The sequence below is a fragment of the Schistocerca nitens genome, chromosome 8 (assembly GCF_023898315.1).
Source record: "Schistocerca nitens isolate TAMUIC-IGC-003100 chromosome 8, iqSchNite1.1, whole genome shotgun sequence".
Classification (NCBI taxonomy): Eukaryota; Metazoa; Arthropoda; class Insecta; order Orthoptera; family Acrididae; genus Schistocerca; species Schistocerca nitens.
The window spans coordinates 482,512,404-482,535,458 of NC_064621.1; the positions used below are offsets into that span (position 1 = coordinate 482,512,404).

Genomic DNA, 23,055 nt, shown 5'->3' on the forward strand with positions numbered 1-23,055 from the left:
CTTGAGCCTACTCTTCATAACTACTAAATTCTGGTCTCAGTCTATATCCGCTCCATGGTATGCCTTAAATCCAGTATCTGATTTCGGAACATTTGCCTGACGACGATGTAATCTAGCCGAAATGTTCCCGTGTTATATGGTTATTAATGGGAGAATAGTTATCTGGAAAACGATTTGCGAACAGAAATTTTGGAAAGTTAGACAATGTGAAACTCTGCAGTCTATTGTAAGTTTCGTGTGGCATTAATTTTTTCTGGATCGCCACTCAATTTAAGTAACATTTGGAAAATTTAATATAAGAAGTGAATTAATCACTGAATTGGTAAGCATACCTAACGTATTACTATTAATAAAAAGATCCAAGTGAATAATTGGGATAAACATATGAGAACAATTTAAGTCCAAATGTTAAATCTAATAATTCAGAGCAAGCAGGAGCTTAAGCCTCAACAAAAAGAATAAGATAATCAGACAAAAGTTGACTAATATAAGACCTGCCTTTTGTGCTTCAGGGACGCCAGATGAGATATATTAAAAATAATCTTACAAAAGACGATGGGTTTATCTGAGAAACAGTCATCACAGTTTAACGTAATTTATTAAAATTAAACATCATATTAAAAATTCACAGACTATGCTCTGTCGTTGCCTGTTATTTAATTAATTAACTCACTTATTATTATATTATATGCTGAGGTACATTGCGGTAATAAATGAAAAGGAAATCTTACGAGGGCACAGGAAAAAGTTCACGCAAACATACACGAGACATATATGAGAATAGAGATAAAAAGAATTTTGCCCATAACAGTAAGTCAGAGGCGCAAAGGTTCATCCCTATCGCTGAATTATTGTGAATAAGAATACTATGGAATACGTTCCGACAAAGAAATTTATCTGCATCACCTTGCACAAGAAACACAAGTACACTGGCGTGGAAAAGCCGCAAATGCCGTGAATATTCATGAACGAAGTACAATTACTAAGACTCGTGAGAACTTCAAGAGCTGAGATGTAAACCGTACAGACACAAATAGCAATAAAAATTTCATGCGGAATTAAGAACAGAACTTATTCAAGCAGGTACTGAAATTACACACGGTGAAATCACCACCACTTGGTATGAAAAAAGCTGCACAATCTTAAAACTGAAACTAAATGAGAAGTAGAAGAAATAAAACACACATACACATACGAGGAAAGTTCGCACACACATTGCAGTTAAAACAGAAGTCAAACAACTGAATTTCAAACCTGTGCTGGCGTAACGGACTTCCTACATCACGTCTCCAGCTTACACAAAGCGAGAACCGGAAATAACTTACTACATACAGAAAAATATATTCTGAAAAATGTAAGAGTTCGACTACCGAACTTGAAAATGAACTAGCAGATCAAAAGTGTACACCAGTTGGAATGCCTGCACACCATCACACATTAACACGCTCACCAGTGCCAAAGGTCCAGTCGTGAGTGCCGAGTGCACGCTCTCCCTGCAACGAACTTCCCCCAGGTAGCCGAAAGAGACCAGAGGGGTCGTGTTCGCCACCAACTTAACTGCTGTCGAATGACTGCCGAAAGGGTACAAATCTCTTTGACTTGACTGACAAAGCTACATTCGCTACACTATTGCTACTATAGCAGGCAGCCAGATGCTGTACTGCTACCATACATAAGACAAATACAACATACACACTCAGTCACTCGTTCACACAGATGATAAAGAGAGAAAGGAAATTCGGGAGCACGAAATGTAGGTAATATACATAGGGTTAGATGCTTACTGGAAAAATTGATGCTTTAATGTAATTGTGTACCACTCAATGGGGACAAACACGAAGTACAAAACTCAATTACAAATAATTGAGCGTGACAGCATGAAGTACAAGTTAAATAAAATGGAATCTAACAGAGACGTTTCAGTGTCCCAGACCTTTTCCAAGTATACCTCATCCTCTTGTGATTCTTAAACAGAGTGTTCGCTGTTACGAACTGAAATTTATCGCAGAACTCAACTTAGCCTTTCTCCTCCTTCATCCCTAGTACCAAGCCCATATTGTCCCGTGGTCCTTTCTTCTTCTTCCCCTACGACTGAATTCCAGCCCGCCATGACTGTTAGATTTTCATCTCCCTTTACGTATTGAATTAGCCATTCAATATCCTCACATACTCTATCTCTTCATTTTCGGCTTGCGACGACAGCATGTATACCTCAACTATCGTTGTCTGTGTTGGTTTGCTGTCGATTCTGATGAGAACTACCCTGTCAAAGAACTGTTCACAATACTCACCCTCTGCCCTACCTTCCTATTCGTAACGAATCCTAATCCCGTTATACCATTTTCTGTTGCTATTGATATTACCCCACACTCGTCTAACCAGGAATCGTTGTCTTCTTTCCGTTTCACCCCACTGACCCCCACTATACCTAGATTGAGCCTTACTATTTCCATTTTCAGATTTTCTAGCTTCCCCACCACGTTCGAACTTCTGATAAGGTAACGAATGAGGAGGTTCTCCGCTGCATCGTCGAAGAAAGTAACGTACGGAAAACAGTTACAAGAAGGAGCGATAGGATGATAGGACGTGTGTTAAAGCATCAGGGAAGAACCTCCGTGGTACTAGAGGGAACTCTAGAGGGTAAAAACTGTAGGGAAAACAGATATTGGAATACATAGATTGAGAACGTGGGGTGCAACTATTACTCTGAGATGAAGAAGTTAACGCAGGAGAGCAATTCGTGGTGGACGGCACGAAATCAGTCAGAAGATTGACGACTCAAAAAAAGAAAACAACAAAAGAGTTTTTTTTGTCGTTCTTGATCATATCCTCAAGGTCAGAGTTAGGGTTATCACGATACCAGTTATGAACATTCGCCACAGTCAATGCTGTCAATTAGTCGGTCCCCATTAAAATTGCTACACCACGAAGATGACGTGTTACAGACGCGAAATTTAACCGACAGAAAGAAGATGCTGTGATATGCAAATGATTAGCTTTTCAGAACATTCACACGAGGTTGGTGCAGATGGCGACACCTACAACGTGCTGACATGAGGAAAGTTTCCAACCGATTTCTCATACGCAAACAGCAGTTGACCAGCGTTGCCTGGTGACACGTCGTTGTGATGCCCCGTGTAAGGTGGAGAAATGCGTACCATCACGTTTCCGACTTTGATAAAGGTCGGATTGTAGCCTATCGCGATTGCGGTTTATCGTATCGCGACATTGCTGTTCGCGTTGGTCGAGTTCCAATGACTGTTAGCAGAATATGGAATCGGTGGGTTCAGGAGGGTATTACGGAACGCCGTGCTGGATCCTAACGGCCTCGTATCACTAGCATTCGAGATGACAGGCATCTTATCCGCATGAGTGTAACGGATCATGCAGCCACGTCTCGATCCCTGAGTCAACGGATGGGGACGTCTGCAAGACATCAAACATCTGCACGAACAGTTCGACGACGTTTGCAGCAGCATGGACTATCAGCTCGGAGACCATGGCTGCGGTTACCCTTGACGCTGCATTACAGACAGGAGCGCCTGCGATGGTGTACTCAACGGCGAACCTGGGTGCACGAATGTCAAAACGACATTTTTTGGATGAATCCAGGTTCTGTTTACAGCATCACGATGGTCGCATCCGTGTTTGGCGACATCGCGGTGAACGCAAATTGGAAACGTGTATTCGTCATCGCCATACTGGCGTATCACCCGGCGTGATGGTACGGGGTGCCATTGGTTACACGTCTCGGTCACCTCTTGTTTGCATTGACGGCACTTTGAACAGTGGACGTTACATTTCAGATGTGTTACGACCCGTGGCTCTACCCTTCATTCGATCCCTGCGAAACCCTACATTTCAGCAGGATAATGCACGACTGCGTGTTGCAGGTCCAGTACGGACCTTTCTGGATACAGAAAATATTCGGCTGCTGCCCTGGCCAGCACATTTTCCAGATCTCTCAGCAATTGAAAATGTGTGGTCAATGGTGGCCGAGCAACTGGCTCGTCACAGTACGCCAATCACTACTCTTGATGAACTGTGGTATCGTGTTGAAGCTGCATGAGCAGCTGTACCTGTACACGCCATCCAAGCTCTGTTTGACTCTACGCCCAAGCGTATCAAGGCCGTTACTACGGCCAGAGGTGGTTGTTGTGGGTACTGATTTCTCAGGATCTATGCACCCAAATTGCGTGAAAATGTAATCACATGTCAGTTGTATTATAATATATTTGTCCAATGAATAACATATGCATTTCTTCTTGGTGTAGCAATTTTAATGGCCAGTAGTGTGTTTTGTGTGTCACACACTCTCCCCCTAACTCATTTCCTCGGTTTTTCAAAGGGATGCAGTTGACTGTGTCTCTGGATCCGCACTCTGTGAATTTGTGACCTCGTTTTCCGCAATTTTCTCACTTAATGTATGTTTCTCTGCGGGTGCCTCTCTTGTACCACCCGCCGTGAGTTCCCACGCTGCAGACACAGTAATTCTTTAACGGCGCTCACTCTTTCGGCCACGCTGTTCGCGCGGACTATTAACGCGCCCTTTAAACGTAGATGACCCCGACGAAGGACTAAGTGCGCCGCCCGTGCGGCACAACGCCCCCCTTGTGCCCGGACATTCATTTTGTCCCGGGGACAGTCGCGTGCTGCCAAACGAGAGGCGCTGTAAACGCACTCGCGTGCCCTCGGGATGCCGCGGCAGCCATTAACCAGCCGGCGGTGTTTGTTGCCGCGGAACGCGAGACAGAGCTCGCCGAGTTCGATGGTGGGAACACACACTGCAGTGACAACATCACTGACGCCCACCTGTTACAGTGTCCTGTAGGATACTCTAAGATGGAACATTACAGTGGTCCTGTAGCAAAAAAAAAAAAAAAATGGTTCAAATGGCTCTGAGCACTATGGGACTTAACATCTGTGGTCATCAGTCCCCTAGAACTTAGAACTACTTAAACCTAACTAACCTAAGGACATCACACACATCCATGCCCGAGGCAGGATTCGAACCTGCGACCGTAGCAGTCGCGCTGTTCCGGACTGAGCGCCTAGAACCGCGAGACCACCGCGGCCGGCGTCCTGTAGCAACACGCTATGTAAATCACTTAGTAAATGGCAGGATTACCGGTAATATTAGTGACATTGGTAGGAAAAGAAACATAAATGAGTGTGTAAGAGAGAAAATGGGAGCCAACGACTTCTGTTTACTTTTTTGTTTGTTCGGATGTTTGTTTTGCACATAATTAGAACAATTGTGTATTTTACATAGCCTTAAGCCGTCGGCACACGGACCGTGCTATCGAACGTTAACGTTGAGCGTGCCGAGTTCAACGTGCTGCTGAACCCTCAGACACGATGCGACTTGAGCGTACGGTACGTGGGCCCCAACGTGGTATACGCGATCGCAACGCACTCCAGCGGCAGTTAAGGGATATTTCTAGTTCGTAAATCACACTGTTTACTTAACGGGCGCGCGTAAAATTCCCACGTTAGCTCTATTAAAAAGCACATTTCCTCCATCGTCCACGAAAAGGAAAGTACCATGTCCATGACACAGGCTTATAAAAGTTCCATCACAAACAGTGCGCATGTATGGCATTAACAATGAAGCTAGAACACAGTGTTCTAGCTTCATTGTTAATCCTCTGATACATTCGATTATGTACTGCCGAATTAGTTCGTTCCTGCGGATAGGTGACCCGATGAACAAATTTGTAAAGCGAGCTTCTGTCGTGCCTTTCCAGACAGTGTCTATCGATCGCATGCACATACTGATGTTCACTGTGTCACAAACGGTGCCTGTAACGCGAGTTAAAAATTTGGAGAGATGCTCTGTATAAAGATATATGTCTGTTTTCTATATGTACTGTAGTTTTTGCACATCATCTTCAGAAACCCTGGAGGTACCGGCTGGTTGTTATTAAAGTGCAGCTACTCACAGAGCTCCAGTGTGGGCTGTAATTGTCGTCTGCGAGCGAAACTTGACAGAAATGCTAATGCGGTAATGTGAAACCGATCTACCATGGAAAAAAATTAGTTCCAATTATAGCCACCAGATGCAAATTGGCGCTTTGAATGCAAGAAAGACGAATAGAAACGTTTCCGTATGTAGCGGACTACGGAGGAGGTCGTGGACAGACAAGGCCAAACAAGTGAGACGGTAAAATATTGATTTTATTGTTAACCGCCGCTTACACAATTTGTTCAATACGCGTTCTGGAGATGAGATACGGCATCCGTAAAACGACGTCATCAACGGTTGCTCGCAGTAGTTACAGTGAAAGCTGAGCAACGTAATCCTATGTACTGGTCTTCAGGTCAAGTACAGACCGAATATGAACCTCGTGAACGCTTTCTTATAGGTATGCCCAGAGCGGGAAGGAAGGAATGAAGGAAGACTGCGTTTAACGCCATCAAGACATTTAGGTCACTAGCTCGGATTGTGTCAAGGAGGAGGAAGGAAATCGGCCGTGCCCTTTCTAAGGACCTATCCCGGCATTTGCCCGGAGCGATTTAAGGATACCACGGAAAACCTAAATCTCGATGGCCGGAAGAGGGTTTGAACCGTCGTCCTCCCGAATGCGAGTCTAGTATGCTAACCACTGCGCCACCTCGCTCGGTCCCAGTGCCAAAAGTCACACGGATTCACATCAGGTGATCTTGAACTCGATGCATCTGGAAAACCTCTGGAGTTAACACATTCGTGGAAGGTTGCAGTAAGCAAATCTTTCACTGGACGAGTGACATGAGGTTGCCTTATCTTGCATGAAAACAGTGTTTCCACACAGTCCCGCTCTTTCAAAGCAGGAAGCACATGCTGTACAAGGAGACCTTAATAACGTGCAGACATTATGGTATACTTGGCAGGACCTCTGGGTGTATTCTCTTCAAAGAAGAACGGACCAAGAATAAACTAACTAAGTAACTCCTCCCGAACAGGCGTTGGAATGTCCAACGGTACCGACCGGCCACCGTGTCATCCCCAACCCACAGGCGTCACGAGATGAGGATATGGAGGGGCATGTGGTCAGCACACCGCTCTCCCGGCCGTATGTGAGTTTGCGGGACCGCAGTCGCTACTTCTCAATCAAGTAGCCCCTAAGTTTGCCTCACAAGGGCTGAGTGCACCTCGGTTGCCAACAGCGCTCGGCAGACCGGATGGTCACCCATCCGTGTGCTACCCCAACCCGACAGCGCTTAACTTCGGTGATCTGACGGGAACCGGTGTTACCACTGTGGCAAGGCCGTTTGGACCGAGAATAAAACTGCTTGTGAATCCACACCACACCGTTAGATACGGCGGGTGCACGTCTAGTTTCGTAGGACCAAATTGAGGAGCAAATCTTCAAGGTCATGGAAGGTGTCAGTACATGAAATTACAACACAAAAGTAATAACAGATAAAATAAAACGTTTATGATCCCAAAAACGTCAAGCCATAAGTTTAAGTAAACGCAATCAACAATATAACATAAGAATCAGCTTGATTTTTCAAGGAACTCCTCGACAGAATAGAAGGAGCGACCCATGAGTAAACTCTTCAGTTTAGATTTGAAAGCGCGTGGATTACCGCTAAGAATTTTGAATTCTTGTGCTAGCTTATTGAAAATGGATGCAGCAGAGTATACTGCACACCTTTCTGTACAAGACTTAAGGAAGTGCGATCCAAATGCAGATTGAGTTCCTGCCGAGTATTAACTGAGTAAAAGCTGGTAATTCTTGGGAATAAGCTGATATTATTAACAAGAATCGACAGTAAAGAGTATATATATCGAGAGGGCAGTGTCAAAATACCCAGACTAGTGAACAGGGGTCGACAAGAGGTTCGTAAACTTAACACCACTAATTGCCCGAACGGCCCGTTTTTGAGCCAAAAATATCCTTTTAGAATGTAAAGCGTTACCCCAATGCCATACGATAAAAGCGTATGAAAATAAGCAAAACAGAATAATTTTCGTGTCGAACGATCACTTACTTTAGATACCGTTCGAATAGTAAAAATGGCAGCATTAAATCTTTGACCATGAGCCTGAACCTCGGTTTTCCATGACAGTTTACTATCTATCTGAACACCTAGAAATTTGAACTGTTCAGTTTCACTATTCATACGCTCATTCTGTGAAATTAAAACGGCGGGTTTTGTTGAATTGTGTGTTAGAAACTATAAAAACTGAGTCTTACTGTGATTTAGCTTTGGTTTATTTTCTACAAGTCATGAACTTATGCCATGAACTGCACCATTTGGAACAGAACCAATGCTAGTGTCATTAGCAAACAGATCTGTTTTAGAACTATCCGTAATACTAGAGGGCGTATCATATATATAAATAAGGAACAGGAGTGGCCCCAACACTGATCCCCAGGGCAACCCCTGCTTGACTGTACCCCACTCAGACCCCATATCACAGCCATTTTCTACACCGTGAATAATGACCTATCGCGGTCTTTTGTTAAGGTAAGAGGTGAACCAATTGTGAGTTACTCCCTGTATTCCTTAATGGTCCATCTTTGGAGCGATAAAAAACTATGCCTAGCGTTCGAAACCTTTTATTTAATCCATCCAGCACCTCACAGGAAAAGAGAATATAGTCTTTTCAGTTGTTAAACGACTTGTCAAGCTGAATTGTGCGTTTGATAGCAAACTATGTGATAGAAAATGATCAATTACCCTTACATACACAACCTTTTCAATAACTTTAGCAAACACTGACGGCGTAGAGGTAGGTCTAAAATGGTCTACGTTATCACTTTCTCACTTTTAATAAAGCGGCTTTACTACTGAGTACTTTAATCATTCAGGAAACTGACCATTCTTAAAGGAAAAATTACAAATGTGGCTAGTACAGGGCTAACATTGCAGCACAGTACTTAAATATTCTATTAGGCACTCCACAATATCCGTGAGGGTCCTTAGTCTTCAAAGATTTAATTATTGACTCAATCTCCCCCTTGTCAGTATCACAGAGGAGTATTTCAGTCACCAGTCCTGAAACGGCCATTTTCCAAGAGAGTTATGTGATTTCCTATAGAAACTAAGTTTTTATTTGATTCACCAGCAATGAACATAAAATGGTTGTTAAATACTGTACATATATCTGACTTATCAGTAACAGAAATATTTTTTGTACGACCTTTTGGTGCTGGCCAGACACTTCCTTCACAACTGACCGTATGGTTTTAATTTTATCCTGTGAATTAGCTATTCTATTTGCGTACCACATTCTCTTTGCCTTCCTAAGAACATCTTTAAGCACCCTACAATACTGTTTGTAAGGGGTACTGTTTCTTGATTGTGACTACTTCTAACATTTTGATATAATTTCCACTTCGTTCTACATGATATCCTTATTCCACTAGTCAGCCACCCAGGCTGCCTTTTACTGCTATTACACCGTTCAGAACGTTCTAATGGAAAGCAACTCTCAAAGAGCATGAGAAATATGTTAAGGAAAGCATTATATTTGTCATCTATGTTATCGTCACTGTACACATCCTGCCACTCTTGTACCTTAGCGAGGCCTAAAAAACTTTCTATTTGCATTGTATTAGCTTTCCTACATAGATTGTAATTATATGTGACATTTGTTTGAGTACAAAAGCCTTTTAGTGCTAAAATTTGTGCATCGTGGTCTGAAAGACCATTCACCTTTTTAGTAACAGAAAGCCCTTCTAGTAATGAAGAATGAATAAAAATATTGTCTATGGCTGTGCTACTGTTCCCCTGCACCCTAGTTCAAGAAAAAAAAGACAGTCTGCATCAGATCATGACCTTCACTGTGAAAAATAAAAGAATCGATAGAAAGGATGAATCAGTTATTCTTCCCGCGCTGCACTCTGAAACGGAAAAAATTAACATTTGGCACAATTCTAAATATCCTCTGACAAGCACATCACAGTAGTTTGCAGAGCAAGTATGCAGAAGTATCATTCAGAGAGATAATCGTCAGCCAGTAGTGTACATGCCTCCCTGTTAGGGCCAGATCTCTTTGGCAGATTATATGCGACCCGCCAGATAGCTCCGTAATCGGTATAAATCAGTGACTGCCGGCAGATGCGGCGGCCGCCAGATAAGAGTGTTGTCATCGGCAGCCATTAGGACGGGGTGACCGCAGAGCGGCCAGACACCCCCTCGGCAGCTGCGGGACCGCACAGCGCGCTGCCCTCTCCGGGCGATAACGCGGCAATAATTTGGGGGCGCGTGGCGGCCGCCCTGCCTAATTCACTTTGGGGTGGGCCGCCATTACGTCCGCCACCGGAGGTGCTGCCGGGACGCGCAGCCCTTGTTCCCTGTCACTAGCGCTTAACGATCGCCGGGTGGCGATTTCTGCTGCGGGGACGTTACTGCTGCGGAGGTGACAGGTGCACTAATCGAGAACCGTGTCCAAACGCTGAAATCTTTCTCACGATAACACGTTTTCGTGTAACACGTTCATTTATAATCCATACTAATAAGTACTCATCTCTGACAACGAGAGGAATAATTATGATTAATGCAAAAAATATATACGAGGTAGGTAGTCATAACATCTTCTCGTCATCTAGAAGAAATCTAACTGCGCCGTATAAATTGGCCTTAACCTACACTACTGGCCATTAAAATTGCTACACCAAGAATAAATGCAGATGATAAACGTGTATTCATTGAACAAATATATTATACTAGAACTGACATGTGATTACATTTTCACGCAATTTGGGTGCATAGATCCTGAGAAATCGGTACCCAGAACAACCACCTTTGGCCGTAATAACGGCCTTGATACGCCTAGGATTTGAGTCAAGCAGAGCTTGGATGGCGTGTACAGGTACAGCTGCCCGTGCAGTTTCAACACGATACCAAAGTTCATCAAGAGTAGTGACGCGTATTGTGACGAGCCAGTTGCTCGGCCACCATTGACTAGACGTTTTCAGTTGGTGAGAGATCTGGAGAACGTGCTGGCCAGGGCAGCAGTCGAACAATTCCTGTATCCAGAAAGGCCCGTACACGACCTGCAACATGCGGTCGTGCATTATCCTGCTGAAATGTAGGGTTTCGCAGGGATCGAATGAAGGGTAGAGCCACGGATCGTAACATATCTGCCGGCCGAAGTGGCCGCGCGGTTCTGGCGCTGCAGTCTGGAACCGCGAGACCGCTACGGTCGCAGGTTCGAATCCTGCCTCGGGCATGGATGTGTGTGATGTCCTTAGGTTAGTTAGGTTTAACTAGTTCTAAGTTCTAGGGGACTAATGACCTCAGCAGTTGAGTCCCATAGTGCTCAGAGCCATTTGAACCATTTCGTAACACATCTGAAAAGTAACGTCCACTGTTCAAAGTGCCGTCAATGCGAAGAAGAGGTGACCCAGACGTGTAACCAATGGCAGCCCATACCATCACGCCGGGTTTTACGCCAGTATGACGATAGCGAATACACGCTTCCAATGTGCGTTCACCGCGATGTCGCCAAACGTGGATGCGACCATCATGATGCCGTAAACACAACCTGGATTCATCCGAAAAAATGACGTTTTGCCATTTGTGTACCCAGGTTCGTCGTTGAGTACACCATCGCAGGCGCTCCTGTCTGTGATGCAGCGTCAAGGGTAACGGCACCCATGGTCTCCGAGCTAATAGTCCATGCTGCTGCAAACGTCCTCGAACTGTTCGTGCAGATGGTTGTTGTCTTGCAAACGTCCCCATCTGTTGACTCAGGGATCGAGACGTGGCTGCACGATCCGTTACAGCCATGAGCACAAGATGGATTCCATATTCTGCTAATAGTCATTGGATCTCGACCAACGCGAGCAGCAATGTCGCGGTAGGATAAACCGCAATCACAATATGCTACAATCCGACCTTTATCAAAGTCGCAAACGTGATGGTACGCATTTCTCCTCCTTACATGAGGCATCACAACAACGTTTCACCAGGCAACGCCGGTCAACTGCTGTTTGTGTATGAGAAATCGGTTGAATACTTTCCTCATGTCAGCACGTTGTAAGTGTCGCCACCGGCGCCAACCGTGTGTGAATGCCCTGAAAAGCTAATCATTTGCATATCACAGCATCTTCTCCTGTCGGTTAAATTTCGCGTCTGTAGCACGTGATCTTCGTGGTGTAGCAGTTTTAATGGCCAGTAGTGTATCTCTAAACATTCACGCTGCACAATATGGCAGAAACGTTAGCTTCGAGGAACAAATTGAGGATAGCAACCCGTGGCCACAAATGTCATCCAATGATGCTACAGAGAGTCGACGATATAGGCGCGAATGCCTGCCACTAGACTACCCCTTCGGCAGCAAACATGACTTTCTACGCTATCAAATATAGGCGGAAAGTCTCGCAGTCGTGTTTGTTACTTAGTGATCGCTACTGACTGCCAAGATCGCCAGTGGATAAGATGGAGGTAGCTGCTGCGTATAAAGGCCTTGTCTCGTATGAATGCGATGCTCTGTTGCCTCGCTGGATGAAGGTTCTGGATTTTAGAGGGTTGGAAACCAATGTCCAATACTACCACACACTGAGGCAACAGAGCTTCACATTCTTATGAGAGAAGGCCTTTCTGCACAGTAGCTAGCTCCATCTTCTCCACTGGCGATCGTGACAATCAGTCGCGATCACTGAGTGAGGAACAACATTGCGAGACGTTCCACTTACAGTCCGCCAGCGTACAAAGTCACGTTTGCTGCCCAAGGGGCGGTCTAGTGGCATGCGCTAAGGCCTATAACTTCGACTCTTCGTAGCGTCGTTGGATGACATTTCTGGACAAGGGTCCCTGCCCGCGAATTGTTCCTTAAGATACTCTTTACAACTCTTGAAGTTTGTCGCAACATTCCTGGAAAACCCTGTGTAATGTGACACATCTTTCCTGATGATTAATGACTTATCAGACACCTTGGTTGCTGAAATCTACCTTTTCGCCGTTCAGGAATATTTTCATCTCGAAAGTCATCTCGATATCATTGTGGAAACGCCTGTAAAGAAATGGTTTCTTGATCTGAGGACACACGAAGAAGTCATAGGGAACCTTGTCACATGTAACATGTTTTGTATGGCGGGCAGATTAACAGGGGTGTATTACGGAAGATAAACATCAAACATAACACTGCTCGCACCCCACTCACACCCGGAACATTCACTTCCCTACAGCCAGCAAATAGCGGATTAGCTATTGGGCGTAAATTCCACAGGATACCTTTCTATGGTAACATTTCAAGCAGAATCGGCAAATGCTTAAGTTCTAAGGGAATAAATCCGACTTTTTATATTCCTAAAAACAATGGACAGAAGTTCAGGCAAAACGAGGCTGCAACATGGAACAGTTTCAAGTCGTCGGGGGTATAAAGTATCGCCTGTGATGATTGTGATGCGTGAAACGTCCCCTTTTGAAAAATTATGCACGACTGTCCTTGAACTGACACACAATATTTTTAGCGCAACGCAATCTGACTTTCAGAAATCCCTACAAAAGAATGGCCCTGACTAACATTAACCTATGCATTTCACAAATCGCTTACCTCACAAAAATCTTCGTTACTCGAACTACTGCAGTACAGCGAGCGCCACTACTGCCAGCTAAATAAAAGATTCAAACTACGGAAGGCACTAACTACTGATAGGCATAGTTAGCAAATGAAAGATTTTAATAGAGAACAAACAATGTATTTACCTTAATAGTCACAATATATATAGCAGTTCATGACAAATTACAAAACTCCGCCATCTCTCTCCCCACATCCACCACTGCTGGCGGCTCACCTCCAACTGCGCAACGCTACGCGCTGTTCACAGCCAGCTGCCTAACACTACAATGGCAGACAACAATGCAAACTAGACACAGACTGCACACAGCACAGCCAGTGATTTTTATACAGAGGTGGCGTTACCAATAAAAAAACCTAAACAGCCTACTTACATAGCCCCCATGCTCCCCACAAAAAATTTTACAAATTGTTTTGGGAACTGGGCAATACATATTTGTTAAAATTTTTCATAATCGTAATTACAATAACAAAGAAATCAAATGCACACACTTACTGATACAATGTTGGTCAAAAGCTAAAATTTTCTCACAGTCCATAAAGATAGTTCTGATCATTCATCATAATAGTGATTACAGTTTTTTTTTCACAAAGTCTCATTAGTAAAAGAAATTGCACACAGAAGTAGTGGATTTCCATGCAGTCTTGAAGAAGTAGTGTTGTCCTTCCAACGGAAAGACAGTGCTGACTCTTGACATGCTGACAGGTAATGGGCCACAACAGAGCAAACCCACAGCAGAGTCAGTCGAAGTTTTGAAGAGTATTGGTAGGTAGGTCATCACAGAGCAGACCCACTGTAGTCCTGGTAGAGATTACGGTACTGGTGGGCCACCAGAGGTGCAGACCCACTGCAGTCCTTGTAGAAATAATGGTACTGGTGAGTCAGCAAAGGTGTAGACCCACTGTAGTCCTTGTAGAAATGGCCAGCAGCCATCTGTTGTGACTGTGCAGGTGCACAATCACCATTGAAGAGTCTTGCGGACAATATAGCAAGTCCATAAACCACCACTTGTGCACTCACAAAGTTTTTGGAATTGTCCTTAGAACCAGCAATGCTGTTATCCAGTCCCTTGCTGAATTATTAACACACGTGCAAACACTAACAGTCCCTACTTCTCACATATTGTCCATATACTATGACCAACAGAAATGTGTGCAGTGAAATGGAACTTAAAAGTTAATAATATGATGAACTGGTGTCAATTACAATTTTATAACATAAGAATACAATTACAAAGGTACAAAATACATCATTAAAGAACATAACAATACAGATAACATTTGTAGTAACAAACTTTACAAAAGAATCGAAATAACATAACATCAGTGTTACAGGAATTATGACATAAGTGAATATATAAAATAATGAGAATAGTTTTCGAAACATTAATTTCACACATGAGCATTAAAACAGAACAGAACAAATAATGTCTAAACATCTTTACAAAGAAAATAACATAGTATTTGAAAAATTCTACAACATAAATCTTATTAGCTAAACACATAAAGACAGGAAAAAGACAAATACACAAGGGTACATAAACACATACCAGAATAACACAGGAGGAAAGGACAGGGTTTGTTTTCAGTGTAACATTTGGTACTGCAGTCCAACCCAAAACTTCATTCCATAGATCTTTCGTCTTATTTCAACATTTGTTTCCACCAAAAAAATCCTATCCAAGCATGCTTTCTGTATTTATATGTTCACATATTTCTTACCTCATTATTTATTTTCAAGAAAATCCTACCTATACCTGCTTTCTTTACGTTTTTCGTATAACTTCTCAATGCATTTCTTCCAATTCATCGCAACTCATTCTGTTCTATAGTCTACCCCCTCTTAAGCTAACTTAAATCTACTGAGCTCAGATGCTAAACTAAGGGACGAGGCAATGCAGCAGCACAGAACAATTAACACAAACAGCAATAAAAAATGGAAATTTGCAAAGCAAGCTACAGTAAATCTAAATTACCAAGCAATTCAACATTACAACTAATATGAGGCAATGCACAGCAAACAAGAAAAATAAATCTGGCTTAGCGGAGTAACACAAATTAAAATTCAGTAGCACTATGCCTGGCAAACAACAGCAGTAAATGCTATAACGTATACCTAAGCATGACAAAGCTCAAGCAGAAAAAATAGTACACTAAAGATAACAATACAGATAAGGGAAAGGTATAATCACATCTTAATGTCTAAGTAATTAAATTGGTGCACCACAAAAACTAATTCTACAAAAAATTACCAAGTACTTGAAAAGAAAATTATATATGCAGTTATTGTTATCAGTCCCTTCTTATTGTTCTTTCCATTCCAAGAGCTCCTTTTTCGAAGAATGTGGATCATAAAATAATTATTTAATAGATCTGTTGACAGAAAGTGTTCACAATAGCAAATGCATCTAAGTTTATTTTATAAAACTAATGCTGCAACACAGCTGGAAACCAGATATCAAATGAAATAAGCAACAATGTACAAAGTAAAGCATAAGAACATCATTCAGTAGTCATGAGGCATTTCATAAGTTAGTAGAAAAATCTCTCAACTAGAGAGACAGTAGTCATAATCAGGTGTATAGATATAAAAATATTTCTCGCCATTTCATTAGGCATTTCAGTAAATATCATGAATTAAGAGCTCCACAGTGTAATCATATGTTTTCAAGTTCGACCATGTCGTTTTTGCGATGCTTTCTACAAAGGAATGTCAATAGCGAGGATAATGGCCTCCCTTTTTTTTTCTCCATCTGTACCTCTGAAAGGCACACGCTAATGGCTTTTTTTTTTTTTCTCAGGCGACTGTCGCCCAGCTGGGTCCCCACGACGCATTATGTGCAGGTGGTCACTTAACTTTCTTATCGAAATATTTACGACACCAGTTTCCGCTACAGTGACAGTCTCATATAAAAATATTTCACAGGTCAAGAATTTGCGTTACAAATCTGTAGAAACTAAATCCTGTAAATATAACAGAGTCCAAAAAATTTTCAGTGGCATTGTAATACATTCACACATGTACACACATTTCATAATTCTTAAAGTACGATTCTTGGTTTCCAACATCCTTTTTCACAAGTCAGAGTCCCTAACCACTGTTCATTACTCCTTACCTTATTACACATATAAATATTCGTCGACGCTTCTTCAATATTTCATCATAACAGATATGTAGCATAATCAAATGCCTCATATAGCATCAGCTTATTGACCATAAACATACCTCAGCAGCATAATACACATCGTCGTCATAAAAATAACATCATAACACCTCAGTCAAATCTCAAAAACGTCGTAGCTTTCTGCAATAATTTCAAACCCTAAAAAATATTCTCTGCTCATTTCAATAGTGTCATCTACCTCAAACGTACCTTAAAAATCATGATCTCACACCAAATACATCATTCAAAGCTCTCATAATATCACAATGGGTCCGAAAAAATATGAACAGTTCACAAAGTACAGACAAAATACAATTTCGTAAGTGTGAAGTTATCCAACGTAAACATCTGTCACTGCCGTAGTAAAAAAGTTTATCTCTATCAGTTAAATGATCAGATAGCTGTGTAATTATGTGTTAGAGAAATATGGTACCGATGTGTAAAGTTGTGTAAGCAAATACCATATTAGCTAGGGCTCCTTGTGCTTGCCACACACATGGTACACAAAATAAGCGTGTACCCCCCTGAGGATTAATGTAATTATACCCTCAGGTGTTACAGATTATTGCAATGGAATGAAATGTATCACGGAAAAACTTCGTATCATTGTAATTCAAAAAACCTTTAAAAATAAATGTTTTAAGTATAAAATTAATCACTCAAATACATGTACTGTAGCGCTAAACTGTGCATCTTGTTGTAAGATAATCTCTGTGGAAGTGTCGTAGTTGTCGTCCTCCGAAAGCTAAGTTCTGCAGAAGTCAATGTACTTACCTCATGATAAACAAAAGTGAAATGCTTTGCGTATAGATATCTTAGTTATTACGCTTATTGCCATGATGAAGAAAGTACTGTGCTATAACATATTGTTGTGCTACGGAAAAGGCAGTCTCATTGTAGCTATACCACAAAAGTTACTACTAAAACATATTTTACTTTCCAGAAGAATTCAAAAAAACTGTGCAGATATAAAGCAGATACAGCACAAAAGCAACAATGTAAATTGTGTCACACATTAGTAGCATCGTGATATAATTGTGTAGCTGTCAAACAAACCAAGTACTAAATCATCTTTAATCCCACAGAAAGTACATCAAATAAAGAATGTCTTTTCAAGTAAACCAAAATGTTACATGAAAATCTCATTAGCAGTGCTGGTATATGTTCTAAGTATGTGAGCCTGATAGTTGTTACGTAATCATGCAACTAACAAGCAAGAATGTACAAATACAACACTGTGTCGTCTGTTCACTATAACAATGCAATCGTAATTTCTGTTTAAAAATGTTCCCTAGGTTCTAGACTGGATATTTAACTTCAAACATTGTTGCATGTTAACAGTGTCTCAGTGTGACAAATTGTACTAGTAGCGTGTAGTGAAAAATTTTATAGCAAAGACTAAGTTAAAAAACAGATCATCTCTCAGTAAGCGGTTTTACGTGTGAAGTGTGGTGCAATCCTTTACTCTTCATAGTACTCAGAGTTTGAACTTGAATGCAATTATCATGCGGTATGCGTCGGTAAAGAATACTGGAATTTTTCTCAAGGTTAGCGTCTATATTATTTTTCCTTGAGCCAGCCGGCGCAGGTGGCTGCCTGCGGTGCGAGTCATTGTCTGGCTCTTTGTTGGCGCGTGTCGTTATTGGGATTAGGAGACCTAACTTCTACAAATTCGCCTTGCCGAGAGGGCCCTGCTCTGTTTGAATCCCGCCAGTTCTGATGGAATTCAGGTCTGTCGTTTTGTCGGTAGTTTACACAGTTTCTTTCTTGTCGGTCACGTGGTGGAGAATTTCTCCCTGAATCGTAACTGCGCGCTGAACTGTTGCGTCTGAAATTATTCTGTCTCCCTTGATAATAATAGTTCTGGTTACCATATTGTCTGTTTCTATGGTTATCTCTGTCATACTCATTACTACGGAAATGCGATCTTTCTCTGTAACTATTATTCTGCCAGCGGTTGTCATAAGGGTGGTGTCTGTTTTGGTCACGATTTGTGTTGTGAGAATAACCTTGTCGTGTCCATTTATTATTTCTGTCATCACGGAAATGTGGCAGATGTGACCTGTAATTGTTGTTTTCATGTTTTCGCGTTCCGCGATTGTCAGTGTCAATTTCTAATTCTTGTAAGAGTCCCTGAAAAGCTTCAATGTCGTCTTTGCAACGTCCTGCCAAAATAATATTTCTTAAATGTTCAGGCAATTTCATTAAGCAAATGCGGATGAGTTCTGAAGGGCTGTATGGGTTCGAAAGATACTGATTCTTATGCAACATGTCTTCAAAATATTTCATAAGACTGGAAAATTCAGATTGTTCGAAACGTTTCATCATTATGATGCTATGTTTTACTCGGTCTTGTGTAGCTTGAGACCAATACGCTGAGAGGAAGGCATGATAAAATTCTCCTTCACTGTGGCAATCGTGAATGACCGATCGCATTCTTACAGCTGGTTCATTCTCCAAGTAGCCACACATAAATTCTAATCTGTGTTCTAACGACCAGTTGGGAGGAAAACAATGAGAGAATTGATGGAGCCACGCTTGTGGATGAATGTCGTTGGCAGAATTCTTAAATGTTTTGAATTTACGTGTAGTAATAAACAGCTTATAGTCAAAATCATCGTGTCGGCGAGTAGCATATCTGTCATTGTTACGTCGTGTCGGCGGTTCCATCTCAAAATTCGGTGCACCTTGCCAATTTCTTTCATAATTTCCGAAGTGTCCTATGTTATTATCTTGTGGGTGTTCCGTATTTCTAAGTCCCTCTTCCCGTGTTGGGGCGCGAGTGTCCTCTGAAATACGTAATTCTTGTATTACCTGTGTCAGCTGATCTTGTACTTCGCGGATTTCTCTTTGGTGTTGCGTATTAATTTGATTCAGATTTTGTTTCAGTTTCCTAATTTGTTCGCACTCTTCTGTCTCATTAAAGACTACCGGTTTTGTGTCATTCAGATTATCATCTACCTTCGTAGATAAATTATTTAGCTGATCCGAAAGTTCAACTACTTTCTCTGATAATGAACTAATTTCCTCCATGTGTCTTTCTGAACCAATTTTCAGAGTATCTACTGTGTCCTTTAAGTTTTCCTGAGTTTTTGCAAGTTGCGTAACCGAATCGGTAGATGCAACAGAGTCAAATTTAGCTTGCAAGGTCTCATGATTTTCATGAACAATAGTTTGCAGTTCTTTTATGGCTGCTTCGTGATTCTGTAATGCATTTTCATGCCGCGAAAAAATAGGATGAAAATGCTCACAAATTTGAGTTTTTACGTCATTACAGACTTTTTGACATTTTGATTCAATGTTATGTAACTCAGTAGTTAAATCTTCACGTGTTTGTTCAAGAGTTTGTTCCAATGAGTCTAACTTTTTAAGATTTTGTTCCACTGTGTCTAACTTTTGAAGCTTTTGCTGTGTTTGTCTCTGATTTTGTTCCATTGTGTCTAACTGTTGCTGTGTTTGTCTCTGATTTTGTTCCATTGTGTCTAACTTTTCAAGCTTTTGTCCCATTTGTTGCATTAATTGTAATAACAATGCACTGGTGTCTGAAACATGTTCCTCAGTGCTTTTCGGCAGTGAATTTGCACCGGCAACATTCACATTTTGACAAGCGGAAAATGTGTCTTGACTCATTTGAGAAAACGGTGAGGACGCAAAACCTGAATCTACAGTATTTGCAAAATTGTGTCCTGTCATTTCGGATTCCTGAGGCGAGCTGTTGCCGAGCGATCGATCGATAATGCTTCCCTGTTCACTAATTGTTTCACTGCCTACACCATTGTTTGCAGCCCGCTCCATTTCCCTATGCACAGTTACCAAATTACTACTTTGAACGTCTGTTAATTCATTACACAGTGGTGCTGGCAAGCTACGCTCGTTGTCACTATTATTTCTCAGTTTACTTTGGAGCCTAGTGTTACGTTTTTCACACGACATTATTGTCACAATATTTCACACGATAACACAGAAAAGCACAATTTGAAAAGCAAAATAAGATAACACATTAACATAGAAATGGAAATAATGTCTACTTAAATACTTGGTGCAAATCTACATGCATGTCACAACTGTTTTACTGTACAACAATGAAAGACTGCAACTACAAAGGAGATTCTCTCTACAATTACGCTCTAGCAATAAACAAAATCTACGCTAATTACACAAACTACAAGAAAAAATCAGAAGATTACAGTGAGGTATCCTCGGCTAAGGGTCGACATATGAAACGTCCCCTTTTGAAAAATTATGCACGACTGTCCTTGAACTGACACACAATATTTTTAGCGCAACGCAATCTGACTTTCAGAAATTCCTACAAAAGAATGGCCCTGACTAACATTAACCTATTTCACAAATCGCTTACCTCACAAAAGTCTTCGTTACTCGAACTACTGCAGTACAGCGAGCGCCACTACTGCCAGCTAAATAAAAGATTCAAACTACGGAAGGCACTAACTACTGATAGGCATAGTTAGCAAATGAAAGATTTTAATAGAGAACAAACAATGTATTTACCTTAATAGTCATAATATATATAGCAGTACATGACAAATTACAAAACTCCGCCATCTCTCTCCCCACATCCACCACTGCTGGCGGCTCACCTCCAACTGCGCAACGCTACGCGCTGTTCACAGCCAGCTGCCTAACACTACAATGGCAGACAATTCAAACTAGACACAGACTGCACACAGCACAGCCAGTGATTTTTATACAGAGGTGGCGTTACCAATAAAAAAAACCTAAACAGCCTACTTACATGCGGAGTACATAGGTCAGACTGGAAAAAGTTTTTAGACCCGCTTTAAGGAGCACATCAGCGACCCAGGCTCAAAATCGGCGGTAGGAGCGCTTTTGCGGGAAACGGGACACCATATCACCAGTATCCAGAACAACATGCGGGTGTTACACTTTGAAAATAAGGGCATCACCCTTAATGTTTTGGAAGAGGTTCAGATCTTCAGAGTTCTGATTTTTAAATTTTAACTACCGCTTTCACCAGATGACGGTATATTGAACGTGAATGGCGGGGTGTGGCTACAGGGCAACTTTCAACGTTACTATGTTATAAATAGCTTATGTGGGTACTTTCTTGTTTCATTCAAAAAAACTGGCTATTTAAAAGTTTAATTTACACCTCAGAATTGGGGGATCGAATAGGTTACATGAGCTCTTATTATATTATTTGTTGTACAGATTGCCTGAGGATGGACCGATAAGTGGTGCGAAACCGGTCGCAGATTTAATAAAAATCATTTGTACAGCCAGTGCGGAATTTTCTTTGAAAAAACTTGTCACATATGTCGCAGTAGTCAAGAAGCTCATATCCACTGAGATACAAATTGAAACTGTGTGGGAGGTTATCGAAGTAAGACAGGGGTAGGCATTAATTTATAATCGAGTTCTTCTATTGACCACGAGACCCACCTCCGGAAGTAGCCGAAAACTTGAGTGGAAACCTCTGTTCACTAGTAAGTAAATTCCACAGTCATATTGTCATTAGTGAAGCAGACGTTAATCATCCAGCCATCAGCTGAGAAAAATACAGTTTTGTAAGTAGTGGGCATGACACAATGACCGGCGAAACATTGTTAAATGCTATCTCTGATAATTACTTACAACAAATTGTTTGGAAGTCCACTCACGATGGAAATATATTAGATCTAATGGCAACAAACAGACCTGACCTCTCTGTCGATTTCCACATAAAACTGGTACCAATGACCGTGAGGCATTGTAGCAAGAATGATTAGCGAAGCACAAAGGGGAACTGAAACAAGTAAAAGGACATATTTTTAGCAAAAGAGACAGTAGTGTATCTCAATAAGGAGCACGAAACATTTAGCTCTGAAGAGAAGCATGTATAAAAACCGGCTCTCAGGGTCAGAAGACTATTTGACCAGATACTTGACAGATATACACCCAGTACACCAGTTCAGGATGGGTGGGAACTTCCTTAGTATAAAGTCAATCTAAAGAAACTTCTAAAGAAACGCTACGGTCGCAGGTTCGAATCCTGCCTCGGGCATGGTTGTTTGTGATGTCCTTAGGTTAGTTAGGTTTAACTAGTTCTAAGTTCTAGGGGACTAATGACCTCAGCAGTTGAGTCCCATAGTGCTCAGAGCCATTTTCTAAAGAAACAGAGAATACTGCATAATGGGATAAAACAAATCATAGGGCTAGAAATAGGGAATAGCTGATGGAAACACGTTTTGCTGTGACGTGGGCAATGCGTGAAGTCCGCAACGACTACCGAGCAGAATATTATCGAAGGATCTCTGCCAAATCCAAAGATATACTGTGGCTGAGTTGGCCGCTATTTTAACCATAATTTACGGTAGATCTCCCGACCAGAAAACCGCATCAAACAGTTGG

The 23,055-nt window shown here is 41.7% G+C and overlaps 1 pseudogene; it reads right to left on the reverse strand.

Annotated features, from left to right (window-relative positions):
* Positions 1-7,137: 7,137 nt before the first annotated feature.
* On the reverse strand, positions 7,138-7,255 carry LOC126200083 (5S ribosomal RNA; annotated as a pseudogene).
* Positions 7,256-23,055: the final 15,800 nt, after the last annotated feature.